Genomic DNA, 15,504 nt, shown 5'->3' on the forward strand with positions numbered 1-15,504 from the left:
GATAGCTGCCGAGGAGGAAGTTGATTAATATCATAACAGCTCTCATCAACCACAGGCTTCAAATACAACCAACTTGTTTTAACACTCATTGAATTACACCTCTCTCAGAATAGTTTAAAGTAGAAATAAAATATGCCATCTCTCCCCACAGGCCCTTGCTTACACCCAGAGTAGACTTTCCATACAGTAGTCAATTGTAGTACATCTTCTTGAAGAATTTGAGTCATTGTTGGAGTATGTAAACAATCTTATTTTACATATAGGTACACTCTACACAATATACATTCCTGTTCCACCCTTTGTTCTTCAGCTAACATACTGATTTGTGGTAATACAAGAACTATCCAATTTATCTGTTATTTTTCAAGTATTTTTAGGTACCCTACCCCCTTCTTACAAGCAGGGCCGCCGGAGCATGGGTGAAAGGGGCAGTGTGCTCTGGGCTGCCCATATGAGACGGCCGTCAAACAGAGTGACATTGAGACCTGGTGCACACCTGAGTGGTGCTGCAACCCAGCATGCCAGGTTTGAAGGCCACTGGCTCATGATCCAGGTGCTGCCATCCCGTCGTAACACCCAGAGTGGGGAGCCAGGCCCAGCCCTGCAGGATAGGAGACTGCTGCTATGGGTGGAGTGCAAGGCAGACTCCTTGCCCAAACCTCCACCTTCCAGCCCACCCCGAGGCCTTTTCTCTGGGTTTTTGCCCTGGATCCCCCTGTGCGGCCTTATAAGCAGATTTCAGGACAAAAAAGAAATAAGAAAGAAAACAGGATCTTATTCCTTATGAGCATCAGTTTGACTAAATTGACAGCACTCTCACTTTTATCCCAAGACAGAAGTTAAGTTTGTAGCCCGTACAATGAATTGGATGAGATCTTAAACCATCTTTGGTGGCTGTCAAAGTGGAAGTTAAAAATCTATCAGTCTATACTTGTATGGTCCTCATCACTGTAATATCTGATCCCAGCACACATTTGAAAATATCGGGAAAATTCCTGGAAAAAAGTGCTGGAAAGGTCATTGAATAATAACAATGAATGAGATCATTGCCATGTAAGCTGCAGGATAAAGTAGGAAACATTTCTTCCTCAAAACTAAGACATCATCATGCAATTTTTGACAACTTCTGAATGGAATAAAGTCATCATATTACTTTTAAAGGACACCTGCAAATTTTTTTACTAAATGTTCTCAGCTGCAGCAATCCATGCTGCATTCTCCCATAGCCAAGATGAGAAACCCCCAACCTACATATGATAGCCCCATGCTGCAGTCAACCCTAATGACTAATATCAGCATAGCACATACTAAGTTATAGTGTAGTGGGGACAAGCCATTAGAGTGAGTCTGAGCAATGGGAGAACAAACAAAGACACAAATGGGGATTAAACCAAGAATGATCTAAAAACTCTTTTAGCCCAGCTGTTGGGGATTTTCAGCACATATTGTTACGTCTGAGGGAATTTTCTGCAAACGATTTGTAGGACGCTTTTTTGGAGGAGTCATTTTGCGCATTTGTCTTCACAGAATGAAGTAAAACAACAATAAACCAATTTATCCTCCCCATGCAAAGAGGATACCACTGAAGTTCAGGTAAGTGAAAGGCAAAAAACAGCCACAGGCAGCCCTGCATTGTTGTAATAATGCTCTTATCACAGAATGAAATAAATGAGAGGACGGCACTACTTTATATTGTCCATTCCTTTAGTGGTGCTGGATTGCTTTCTAAAGTCAAGATGTAGGATTATAGCAGTATTATCAAAAAAACAACAAGGAGTCTGGTGGCACCTTAAAGACTAACAGATTTATTTGGGCATAAGCTTTTGTGGGTAAAAAACCACTTCTTCAAATGTTGCATCTGAAGAAGTGGTGCCACTGGACTCCTTGTTGTTTTTGTGGATACAAACCCCCTGATACTTGACGGCAGTATTATCATGCTTCCTGGTTAGCTGTAAACTCTTGTCCTATTGGGCCCGTGCCTAATAACATTCCTAATGCATACAGATATCCAGCATAACCATGCAAAGTATGTTACTGCTTACCTGTTATGTCTATAGGGACAGATTCTGATACCTTTACTCGTGTTGAGTAGCACATTATTCCATAAGTGGTCCTACTAACTTCAGCAAAAACTAATCATGGAGTTAGCATCCATTCAGCGAGACTAAAGGAATCAGAATCTGTTCCTTAAATGCTAATCAAGATTTAAAATGTAATGAACAATATTCAAGCTCTGTCGTTTGATATTCAAGAGCAGTCCAGTTCATTGGTAGCCTTATTCTAGGCTGTTATCCCTTTCCTCATAATGGGGGAATAATTAAATATATAAAGTGACTTTAATGACAGTCAAGGAAACTGAAACATAGAGCATCAGACTTTGTAATTAGCATAGAGCTAATGTTTAATTACTTTTTTGATTTACACAGGATCTTTTTGCTCAGATAATTCAGCAGTGCTCATGAAATCCTATCTTTTTAAACATGAATTCTCTTTATATGCTGATTCAGTGATTCCAAGGTAAAAATTGTCATAAGCAACTGCAATAATAATAGATAATCCAAACATTTATAGAAGACTCTAAAAACTAAAGTGGAAGTTAACACTGAAATCAGATTAAGATTTTGAACATACTATGTCTAATGACCTTTGTATAAAATTAACCTTTTCATCACAAGAACAGAATGATGCTTATTACTGAAGTGAGTTGAATAAAATTAAGTGGCAACAATGCTACCCAGAGGGCACAGCTGTTGATTTGAAATGACAAATAGACCAATGACTCAACAAGTAGCACGCTCCCCCTCTGAGTCAGGATTGAACCAATGCCCTAACATTAGCAATAGGGGGCACTATGTTTTTGGAGGTGCTGTCTCAGATAAATTTTCCTGACTGCTTGCATTCATTAAAGATCCAGTGGCATTATACGCAAGAGTCGGAATGTTAATTCCAGTACTTTGGCTATATTCCCACATAAGTAGTTATTACTTTTATAACATGCACTCTATCCCCTCTCTTAAAAGAACATGTATCTGGGGAATATAATTTCTCAGAGACAAAAGAAAAAAAATCACTCTTCTCCATTGGAAGAGTCCTGGAATTCCTGGAGATGACAACGTTTTGTTGCATTTTCACAATGATATTCATTACAAAGAAGAATCAATTACATCTGTGGGAACCAAGTGAATGCGAGATGCAGGTGCTCAGCATCTCTCAGAATCAGTGAATCAAGCCCTTAAAGAGCGAGTTTTGTTTGTGTACTAGCTTCACACTGCACCACCCCCTTTGTATCTGAAAACACAAAAGAGAGCAGTGGGGAGAGTGGAGGGAACACGATATGGGGAAACATTTATCAATCTCTCTTTCTTTAAAATGTTTTTAATAAGTGGACTTAGAGCCACATTTTCAAAGGTATTTCACACCTGAAGATGCAGGTAGGTGCCTGCAGGGATATTCAAAGGCACTTAGGATATGTTTACTCTGCAGCTGGGAGGTGTCATTCCCAGTGCAGGTGGATAGACTCATGCTAGCTCCGCTTGAGCTAGCGCACTAAAAATAGTAGCATGGATGTTACTGGTGGCAGCTCAGGCTAGGTGCCCAAGCTCAGGTGTCTAGCCTGAACCATTGCCACTGCTGCAACTCCCTTTGGTTTCAATGAAAGTTAGGTACCTAGGCACTTTTATAAATCCCACAAGACACCTAGCTATATCTTTAGGCACCTAAACACCTTTAAAAATCTGGGTCTCAGTGCTTGTGAACTGTTCTGAACAGACACACTCTAGGGTGTGAAGTCTGTCCTCTTTGTCCATAGTAGAGTTACAACATGGGCAACTGCAGTCAAATGTCCCCAAGCAGCCCCTCCAGAGTGTCTCCACCCCCATATGGAGGTGCCATCTGAGAAGGTGTTGCGATTGTTCGTTTTCCTTTCCCTTTGAAACCTTCTCCTCTCTGCCAAGACTGCTGACAAGGCTGTCTTGTTGTATCCAGTTGAGGTGGAGATTTTTGTCAGATGAATGCTTATCTCACAGAAACTGAACTAAGGTCACCGACTCATATTAACCTCTTTTTTTCAAGTGCAGATTGTAAATGTATCTTTGGCATGGGTAGCTAGGTCATTCAGAAAACAGTTTTCTTCACATGGAGTAAAATTCACTGATGTGGAAAAAGCCAGTGCAAGATCCAGGCACTGATTAAGTCCTATTTTGAGGGCCGAAGTGGTGCCTAGGCATTGTGGTGAATTTTATCCATGTGGAGCAAGTTTCCAAATTTCACAGTCACTGAGATTTAGACGATGCTTATTACATTTGTAAACCACTTGGCTGTAATCTAAATATTTTCCCTTGTGGGCTGAAATGGATAGAGACAGCAGCACCTAGTGGAAGTTGCAGGAATGTACTGCATTTTCCATCTACCATTTATAAGCAGGATAGTTTTCCATTCTGTATCTCATCAGGATGCTAAAAAAAGATTTCCAGAACTTCAGTGTAGTGACTGATAAATAGACCCAGTCTCAGTAGATTAAAGCCTTCTTTCACAACGTTGGTATTTTGAAAAAAAAGGGGAAATTTATATTAATGTGCTATAAACAGTAACTTTGAAGAGCAGCTTTTTCAAAAGAACTGTCAAAAGGATTTTTACACTATTTACTTGCTGTGCATGCATAATATAGAATCACAGTCACACCAAATGTCACAACAGTGACTCAAGCCAAGCTAGAAAATTAACACTCCTGTACTGATCAACACAGAATCAAACTTGATGGGGAATCTGAAATATGGCCCCCACAATACCAAATATGGGACGTTTGTATTTCTATTGTGTTTTCAGCAGCATGGGCCCTATGATACTAAGGAAGAAACACAGCTTCCAACGATCGAATGCACTATATTGATGTGGCTGATGATAGCTAAAAGGATAGGTATTGATTTGTTTACCCAGAAATTTGTCATGTCCTAAGATAACCCAGTTTTCAGGAATACGGTAAAAATGGTATATATTTGTTTAAATTCACAAAGGTGTTATTTTTATGGATCTATTATTTCAGTGTTATTACTTTTTTAAAAGTAGCTCTCAGGATGTTCTTTAATATAGAGAACAATAACCACTAGGGTTAAATCCTATCCCTAGTAGAGCAAGGCCACATAATGAGGATGAACAGGGATACTGGCACATACATCCTTCACAACAGCAATTCTGTGGGCTGGAGGGACTGGCTGCTTGAGCTTTCCAGAATTTGTTGTTCCTGTTTTCTCCAGTAGTGGAGCAAAGGGCTCCTTGACTCACTGGAAGCTTGTGGTTGGCATCAGGATGGTGCTCAGTCCCTTCATCCAGCAGATCTTGGTGTCTTGCTGTGCCAGCCTGGGGATATGCTCTATGATCTGCACTCCATGACTTATGATATACCATGAGGGCACTCTCCTGGGAGGGGGTCCATCCAGATTTCAGTCCCTGCCCCAATGAATATTTAATTATACAGAGTGTAACAGTTTCAATAGGCAAGATTGAGAGAGAGTCACCCCAGAATACCCAATGATTTGGTAGCTAAGACACCTGGGAGGGCAGAGACATGCATTCAAATCCTTGTTCCAAAGTGGGGATTCAAACCTGGGTCTCCCACATGAGTGCCCTAATTACTGAGTTACTGGGTATAAGACGACCACCAGTATTACTTCTTTTGTGACTGGTGCCAAAACCCCCATGAGTTGCTAGCCCAAAAAATCAAAAGGTTTCATTGTGATACTGTCAAAACAGTTCATTTTGACAGTTCCATTTTTTTTTTTTCATTTTGACTTAAACAATTCACCAAAATTGACGTTAATATGCAAAATATTTCATTTGAGCTGAATCTGCATTGTTTGGCGGTAAAAAGTTATCTCTGACAAATTTTGTTCAGCTCTAATGTAGAGCCAGCTCACCACAGAAGGGCAGTGTCTTCCAAGATCTCAGGGACCAGGGATCTGATCCAGTATGGTAAAGCCTACATTCCTACCTACTTATTACTATAGACATAGATCCTCAAAGATATTTAGGCACCTAACTCTGATGTCAATGGGAGCTAGGCACCTAAATATTTACAAGTTATCTGGAGCCTAAATATTTTATGAGGCAATAACAGGAATCTGCCTAATATTAACATAGCTCGGGAAAAAATATTTTGTTATGAGAAAACTTAGGGGCCAAAAAGTTAATATTGCAAAAAAGAGGACACATCAAGACCTCTTAAGCATTAAAGAATGGTATATTGGTCTGACAGAGTTGATGAACCTTGAAAGGGTGAGTTCTCATTTGAAGCCTAACTAAAGGACTTCAGTACAGTCTGGTCTAATTTTCTCGAGAATTATGATTAATACATCTATTATTGGATTTGTCAGATTAGTTTATTTTTTCCTATAGCTAGAAGCATTTAATATGTATGATATATTAATTTGTCATTTGTATTTATTAGTTAGTGTTTTAATTTCTGATAAATATAAATACTTCATGTTGTGCTACATTTTATTTTGGGACATACATATTTTAAAATTAAAAAAAAAAACTACAGTTAGGGCTAAGTTTGTCCCCTTACAGGTGTGGGTTTATGAAACGGAGCAAAGTAGCTCTGATTTTATGGTTTTTTTAAAGGGACCCCCTTAACTTGAAATCCTGTCAGTTTCAAAATATGAATGAAAATAGTGTCAGGTACTAACCCTATCCTTTCTGCCAGTTTCTGTGGCTTTACAATAATATTTTTTTCTCTTTTAAAATTCCGTTTCTCTTCAGCGGGAGAAATTGACTGACTATGGACAAAGTTCTGTCAAATGTAAAGGAACAAACTGACGGGGGGAAAAGAAGAAAAAGGTATGTGTGTAACCCTTCTGCCAGGCCAAGTTGATAGCAGCAAGGGCCGGGTTCAGTACACAGGGGTTCCCTCTCATCAAAGTAAATACAAAACTGGCTCGAGCCCCAACCCAGTGACCTGCGAAAATCTTACACGCCCCCTGGGCGCCTCAATGAGGCAATACTTCCCCTCTCGCAAGCACAGAGTCTCGGTGTAGTAGAGAATCTTTAATAACATGAGGTAAACGACATCAGCGTTAAATTGGGGAAACACCACAACTAGTGTTCATTAACCAAACCATGAGCAAAGACCCACCCCAGAAAATTGGGCCACATCCTTTCCCTCAGGTTCTTGAGTCCCAGAACCCAAACTTCTCTTGAGTCCAGCAATCCTCAAATCACCCAAAATCCAAAAAGTCCAGCCCCAGAGTTCAAAAGTTCATCTGCAGAGTGTTACTCCCCAGTCTGGCTAAAATATGCCTGTGTGTGGGGGAAAGAGGTAAGGGGTACCTTACGTGTCCTGAAGCTGACTGCCCCACAGGGCTCTGCTCTGCTACGCTGTCTCACGAACGGCTCTGCTCCACCACGACCGGCTCCGCTCTGCACAGCTCGCCGTCTCACGAACAGCTCTGCTCAGCTCGCTGTCTCATAAACACACCGCTGTCTCACGAACGGCTCCGCTCCACCACGACCGGCTCCGCTCAGCTCAGCTCGCCGTCTCACGAACAGCTCCGCTCAGCTCGCCGTCTCACGAACAGCTCCGCTCAGCTCAGCTCGCCGTCTCACGAACAGCTCCGCTCTGCACAGCTCGCCGTCTCACGAACAGCTCCGCTCGCCGTCTCACGAACACGCCGCTGTCTCACGAACAGCACCACTGCACTCTAGATCTTCTGGCTCCCCACTACTTGACACAGTGCTCTTAGTGATTTCAGCTCTTAGTGATTTCAGCTCATAGTAGTGGGGGCCTTAGTGCTAGTGCACCATAAGGCCAAAGTGAATGCAGCACAGTGCCTGCAGCAAGACTCTTAATAGACCCAAAATTAGCTCTGACATTCCCCAGTGGAGAGAGACAGAGGTGCAATTGGTGCTTCAGGCCCTCACAAAGGGGCCCACACCACCAGGTACTAATACCTGTCTCAAGTCTCTCTCAATTCACAGAGTTTTGGAACCCATGTCCCTTGCCTAGCGAGTGCTACTCAGTTGATGGTGAGTCCCTCCATCATAACAAAAGGCCAAGTACAGTTCCAAGCACAGTTCCCATAATCAGGGTAATAACAATTTACTCTTCCCGCCCCAATAACAAAGACACTGGGGATCCCACAACAGCCAAAGTGACCATTTGGGCAGTTATGGCCTCATTCTAGGCGGGGTGGGTGTGCCTATGCAAATTGAGATCAGCCCCTGAAGTTCTTTTCCACTACTTGCCACACCTCACCACCAGATGTCAGGGTGGAGCCCATCCTGACTCTGCTTACATCCTCCCCCCAGCCGAGAATTTGGCGTCCCGACAAATCATACTCCCTTTATACCAACTCATTGGTTTCCTCCAAAGGGCCTCAGAAAGCCCACTTTGGCTTCCACAATCCTGTGTGCTAAATGTATTGGCTCCTCACTAGTCACCCCAGGTGCATCATAAGTCAACCGTTTTACTGGTCTTATCACCCTGTCTCGTCTATTGAGAATCTCTGTTGCCGAGGTAGGGGGAACATCCTCTTGATTGACGGATGGAGAGCCTTCCTTTGAGGGTCCCTCGACTACTGGCGTAGGCCCCTGCACTCCTAGTTCTAACGCTGGAGGGTCCAAGGTGCCCAGGACATCCTCTACCTGTGTGTCTCCACTGTCCAATAACCTGTGTGTGTCATCACACGAGGGTCTCATCAGCGGCACAGGGGTGTCAGAAATGGGCCTAAATAATTCCGCCATGGGGTTTAGGGTGGAAGAGGGAAAACTCTCGTTTGGTTCAGCTGATCGAGACTGAAATCTTGTCTCCATCCCAGGATACACTAGGGTTGTGTCTTCCTCCTCAGACTCACTCTCAGATGTGCAGAATAGGGGTAAGTTAGCTGCACGGGGCCCGCTGTCTGTGTTGGATGGCGGCTTTGGTCTAGCACCTCTGTTCTGCCCGGCTGCCCTGTCGTGGCCCGTCTCATAAGGGATGCTTACCAATTCCCCCACAGGGAGCAAAAGGTTTCTATGCACCGTCTTTATTTGCCCTGGACCGTCTTCAGGTTTGATCTTGTAGACTGGTAGATCTCCCAGCTTTTCCATCACCAGGTAAGGTATTGCCTTCCATCTGTCAGCTATCTTGTGTTTGCCAGCAATACCCAAATTTCGCAGCAGGACTCTGTCCCCCGGCTGGAGCTCCTGCGAACGCACTCTAGCATCATATCGATGTTTGTTGCGGTCCGCGTTCTTCCGAGCTGCAGCGGTAGCTAAGCGATAAGCATCCCGCAGCTTTTCTCTTAGTTGGGATACATATTGCTGGTGAGTTTCATAGCTATCTCCATCCTCTGATACACCAAAGCACAAGTCTATGGGTAATCTTGGTTCTCGCCCAAACATCAACAGATATGGGGTGACTCCCGTAGCATCGTTCTTTGTGGCATTGTAGGCATGCACCAGAAATGCGACATGCTGGCTCCAGGTTGCCTTCTGCTCTGGTCACAAAGTTCCCAACATATCTAATAGGGTTCGGTTGAACCTCTCTGGCTGAGGATCACCTTGGGGTTGATAAGGCGTTGTCCTAGACTTTTTAATTCCTGCTATATTCAGCACCTCCTTCAGAAGGTGACTCTCAAAATCCCGCCCCTGATCAGAGTGTATCCGAGCCGGGAATCCATAGACTGAGAAATATTTGTCCCACAATACTCGAGCGACGGTCGTGGCCCTCTGATCACGTGTGGGATATGCCTGTGCATACCGTGTAAAATGGTCAGTCACTACTAGAATGTTCCCAACATTCCTCTTGTCTACCTCTACAGACAAGAAATCAATGCATACCAGTTCCAAAGGTTTGTTGCTGGTGATGTTCTTGAGATATGCAGCCCTCGTGGGCAGAGTTTTCCTTTGAACACATCGAGCGCAAGTCTCACATTTCCTGCGAACATCTTCAGCCATTCGGGGCCAATAGAACCTACTACGAATAAGTTCCAGGGTCCTCTCCATCCCTAAATGCCCAAAGTCATCATGCAGAGCCCTCATGGCCAGGGCTCTGTACTTTTTTGGCAGCACTAGTTGTGCTCATTGTTTTTGTAAAGGGTCAGTGGTCATTCGGTGTAGCACTCCCTGAATCAGTTTTAGTTTGGTCCATTCTCTCAATAGTAGTTTACCCTCCGGGTTAGGTGGGACAACCGCAGCTGGGCTTCGCCCCTCCCTTTTGGCAAGTAGTGTATCACGAATGTCAATATCTTGTCGCTGGGCTTCTTGCCAGTCAGCCGCATTGAGCATGGGCAAAGGAGATTGGTCCAAGGCAATATAGTTCACTGAAGCAGAAGGCATGCATTCAGGGGGCAGGCCCAAAGCTTCTGCAACACATCCCTGAAGGCTCTCACGGGCCTCTGGCTCTCGGCGACTCACACTGCAAATAGCTCTCACTCCATCTGTGGGTATCACAGCAACTTCTGGAGCCTGCGGACACCTGGACAATGCATCTGCATCTACATTGCTTCTCCCTGATCGGTACTGAATGCTGAACTCATAGCTAGCCAAGGCGGCCACCCATCTCTGCCCTGTGGCATCCAGCTTAGCACTTGTTAACACATAAGTCAGTGGATTGTTGTCTGTCCACACCTGGAACTGAGCACCATACAAGTAGTCTCGAAATTTCTCAGTGATGGCCCATTTCAGGGCCAAAAATTCCAGCTTGTGGGTGGGATAGCGAGTTTCACTATCAGACAATCCTCGGCTGGCAAAGGCTACAGGTTTACGTTTGCCTTCCACTTCCTGGTACAGGACTGCTCCCAGACCCTCCAAACTGGCATCAGTATGCAGGATAAATGGTTTGCTTGGGTCAGCAAAAACTAGGACTGGAGCATGAGTTAGGCAAATAATGATTTCTCGAAAAGCCCTTTCACATCTCTCATCCCACTGTGGCCCAAATGGTTCAAATGGGCCATAGTGTCTCTGCACGGGGGGCTTTGGGGACCTCCCCTTATTCTTGGACTTAGATTTGTTCTTGCTGGACTGATGTCCCCTGGTAAGATCATTCAGAGGCTTTACAATTGTAGCATAGTTTTTCACAAATCTGCGGTAGTAGCCACTAAATCCGAGAAAGGTCTTGAGTTCTCTGTAGTTACTTGGACGTGGCCATGTAGTGAGTGCTTCTATTTTATCAGGATCAGTACTCACACCCTCTTGGGACACGATGTGACCCACATACTTCACTGAGGTTCTGCAGAACTGGCATTTGTCAATTGAAAGCTTCAGACCATAATCCTCCAACCTATCAAGCACTTTAAGAAGTCTTTCTTCATGCTCCTCTAAGGTTCTTCCAAACACAATCAGGTCATCCAAATAAACTAACACTTGCAGTAAATTCATGTCTCCCACAACTCTCTCCATGAGACGTTGAAAGGTGGCAGGTGCTCCAGAAATCCCTTGGGGCATGCGTTCAAACTGATAAAACCCTAATGGGCAGATGAAGGCTGTCTTCTCCTTATCTTCTTCTCCCAGAGGGATCTGGTAGTACCCACTTCGAAGATCCAACACAGAGAACCACTGGCTTCCCAGCAAACAGTCTAAGGCATCTTGCACTCGAGGCATAGTGTACTGGTCGACCACAGTACGGCTGTTTAGGGTGCGGTAGTCAATACACATCCGGATTTTCCCATTCTTTTTACGTACTACCACAATGGGTGAGGCGTATGGGCTGCGGGACTCTGTAATGATGCCATTCGCAGCCAGCTCCTGAAGATGATGTCGCACATCTTCCATCTCAGAGAGAGCAATCTTCCTAGATCTCTCCCTGAAAGGTCGAGAGTCATGTAGTCTGATATTGTGTTCTACTCCTTTTGCACATCCCACATCCCACTCATTCAGTGAGAACACCTTGGATCTTTCACAAAGTTTCTTCCTCAGGCGATCTTTCCACTCCTCGGACACTGGTGAATCTCCAAAGTCAAACTTTGCTGGGTCTATCGTTGGAACTTGAGTTTCCCACTGGGGGGTTACAATTGACTCGGGCTCAAAGAGGTCTGCTATCTTTTGTCCTTGCTTCACAAAAATATCACGACTTGTTTCATTAGCAATCAGTATAGTCACCTCTTCCTGGGCTTCAGCAGGTAGGGTTATGACTCCACCAAGAACCAGCACTCCTTCAGGGAGCCCTCCCTCGGTCGGCTGCTCTACCACTGCTAATGTTCTCTTACTGCCTTTCAGGCAGGTACTCATGACAATCACCTCCTTTTCTGTCATTGCAGGCACCACTAAGGGGATCGGGCCTGTGTACCTCAATGCTCCCACCGGCAAATCAGGCATCACTCTTTTTGCGTCCTCAATTTTTCTGTAGGCTGCGGCACAATGTGTGTGTATCACCAAGGTATTCAGGTATTGGTCCCCTGCTCGTTGTCTGCAGTAATCTGCAAGTACCTTAAAGAGGCTGGAGTTGGTCCCTATTAGCACGGACACATCAGAGACACCTTTAGGGTCGGGGCATATTAAAGCTGCAGTGTCCACCTCCTGTCTTACCCCAGCGATCTCTTCTGGGAATTCCAGGTGTACAATGACATACCCCTGATACGGGTATTCATCCATGCTGAGACCACACAGGCCAAGCCCTGTCAAGGGCTGTATAGGCAGATGCATAAGCATCTGCTGGTAGAAGGACTGGAATATGATAGTCACTTGGGATCCCGTGTCAAGCACTGCTCTACATTCTGTCCCTTCAACCTTTACAGTGACCTCTGCTCGAGGTCCTATCAATCCTGGTGGGATTCGGGTGGCATGGTTCTTCGCAGGGGAGCCTCCAAACCCTGCAGGCCTAGGCGGCTCCCTTCCCAGGCCCTGGGGCCGTTTCCCGACTTTCCCCAGGTGGTCCTCAGCTTTTGGTATACTAGCGGGGGATTCTCTGCATTCTGACACCTGGCAGCAATGTGCCCATCCTGGCCACACCGGTAGCAGAAGGAGGATTGCCCTTTCCTGTGTTGCCGGGGTGGGGCAGAGGTTCTAAATGTAGTCTTCTGGACCGCGGTAACACGGGGTTCCTTGTACCCTGAAGTCTTTGCTGAATCAATAGTATTCTCTAGTTCAGCCACTTTCTGTGTCAGGACCTGCACTCGTTGGGTAAGTTCCTCTTGAGGATTCACCATCAGCGTCTTGGGCATTCGTATGGATGTTGTGGCAGTTGCCTGGGGTGGCTGAACCTCCCAAACCTCACCAGCTGCCTGCCTCTCTTCCTCCTCTCGGACCTCTTTTATCAGTCGAGAGTAACCCGGTGGATTGTCTTGGCGCTCCCTTAATCGAAGGTGGAGAAGGATTGGGTTCTGTTATTGAATTCCCCTCACAATCTGAGCCAATCTAGTCCGGTCCATTTGCTCAACCGCTACTGCTCCCCTCATGATGGCTCTCTGTAATAATTTCTCCAACCTCTGCATGTAGGCAGAAACTTTCTCTCCCTTCTGTTGCTTGGCATTGAGGAACTTGCAATAAACATCCTCTGAGCCCTCGGTTCTCCCAAAGGCATGATCAAGGGCCTCTAGGCAGTCCTTTACCTTGACCCCAGGGTTACTGAGCTTCAGGGTGCGAATCACATCTAGGGCTGGCCCCCTGAGGCACTCTACTAGTCGCCTTCTCTTTTCAGCATCAGGTACTGCCCACTCCTGCAGCATTTCAGTGGTGTGTTCCAGCCAGGGTTCAAATGCTTCCTCCCCAGGTATTGGGGTGGGACCCCCAGAAAACAACCTTAGTTTACGATAGGGGCTTGACTCAGGATGGGGTGGCACAACCTTCTCTAATGCTTGCCCCAAAACCTTCACCCACTCATCAGGTGATGGAGCAGCCTCCCGGGGTGGGACTCCTGGGTCAAGGCCCAACAGACCCGGCATATCAGCCAAGGTCTTCCCCTCTTTCCCCAAAAAGGCTGACATTTTCTTTAAAAACTCCACTTCAGAGGCAGGGGCTGGTGAGGGCTGGCTCCCAGTAGTTATTACCTTCCACTCACCATCTTCCACTGCTATCGTGCCTGGAACCTGTAGAGGGTCCACAGCCGACGGCAGCTCACACAGTACCGCAAAATCTCCATCCTCCCTCACAAATATGCGCCCACGCATTTTACACTTACTCAGGTACTCAGTGGATGCCCTTAAGGTAGGCTCTATCGAGCCTTCATCGAACGCCTCCGGCACCCCGGTCACCAGGACACAGTTCCTAGGGTTAATATTCATCCCCCTGCACCAATCCTCTAGCAAATGTAGAGCCATTATACAAACTGTAATTTCTTTCCCAAATATAACAGATCAAAACAACAACAACCAGATGCTGGGTTTTCCCAATTTAATGACTCACCTAAGATGTGCTTGCGAGGGGTACTGACCCAGTCTTATCCCGGACAAGCCCCCAAAAATGTAACCCTTCTGCCAGGCCAAGTTGATAGCAGCAAGGGCCGGGTTCAGTACACAGGGGTTCCCTCTCATCAAAGTAAATACAAAACTGGCTCGAGCCCCCACCCAGTGACCTGGGAAAATCTTACACACCCCCTGGGCGCCTCAATGAGGCAATACTTCCCCTCTCGCAAGCACAGAGTCTCGGTGTAGTAGAGAATCTTTAATAACATGAGGTAAACGACATCAGCGTTAAATTGGGGAAACACCACAACTAGTGTTCATTAACCAAACCATGAGCAAAGACCCACCCCAGAAAATTGGGCCACATCCTTTCCCTCAGGTTCTTGAGTCCCAGAACCCAAACGTCTCTTGAGTCCAGCAATCCTCAAATCACCCAAAATCCAAAAAGTCCAGCCCCAGAGTTCAAAAGTTCATCTGCAGAGTGTTACTCCCCAGTCTGGCTAAAATATGCCTGTGTGTGGGGGAAAGAGGTAAGGGGTACCTTACGTGTCCTGAAGCTGACTGCCCCACAGGGCTCTGCTCTGCTACGCTGTCTCACGAACGGCTCTGCTCCACCACGACCGGCTCCGCTCTGCACAGCTCGCCGTCTCACGAACAGCTCTGCTCAGCTCGCTGTCTCATAAACACACCGCTGTCTCACGAACGGCTCCGCTCTGCTCAGCTCGCCGTCTCACGAACAGCTCCGCTCTGCACAGCTCGCCGTCTCACGAACAGCTCCGCTCTGCACAGCTCGCCGTCTCACGAACAGCTCCGCTCAGCTCAGCTCGCCGTCTCACGAACAGCTCCGCTCTGCACAGCTCGCCGTCTCACGAACAGCTCCGCTCAGCTCCGCTCGCCGTCTCACGAACAGCTCCGCTCGCCGTCTCACGAACACGCCGCTGTCTCACGAACAGCACCACTGCACTCTAGATCTTCTGGCTCCCCACTACTTGACACAGTGCTCTTAGTGATTTCAGCTCTTAGTGATTTCAGCTCATAGTAGTGGGGGCCTTAGTGCTGGTGCACCATAAGGCCAAAGTGAATGCAGCACAGTGCCTGCAGCAAGACTCTTAATAGACCCAAAATTAGCTCTGACATTCCACAGTGGAGAGAGACAGAGGTGCAATTGGTGCTTCAGGCCCTCACAAAGGGG

The sequence above is a fragment of the Chelonia mydas genome, chromosome 1, assembly GCF_015237465.2.
Source record: "Chelonia mydas isolate rCheMyd1 chromosome 1, rCheMyd1.pri.v2, whole genome shotgun sequence".
Lineage (NCBI taxonomy): Eukaryota > Metazoa > Chordata > Testudines > Cheloniidae > Chelonia > Chelonia mydas.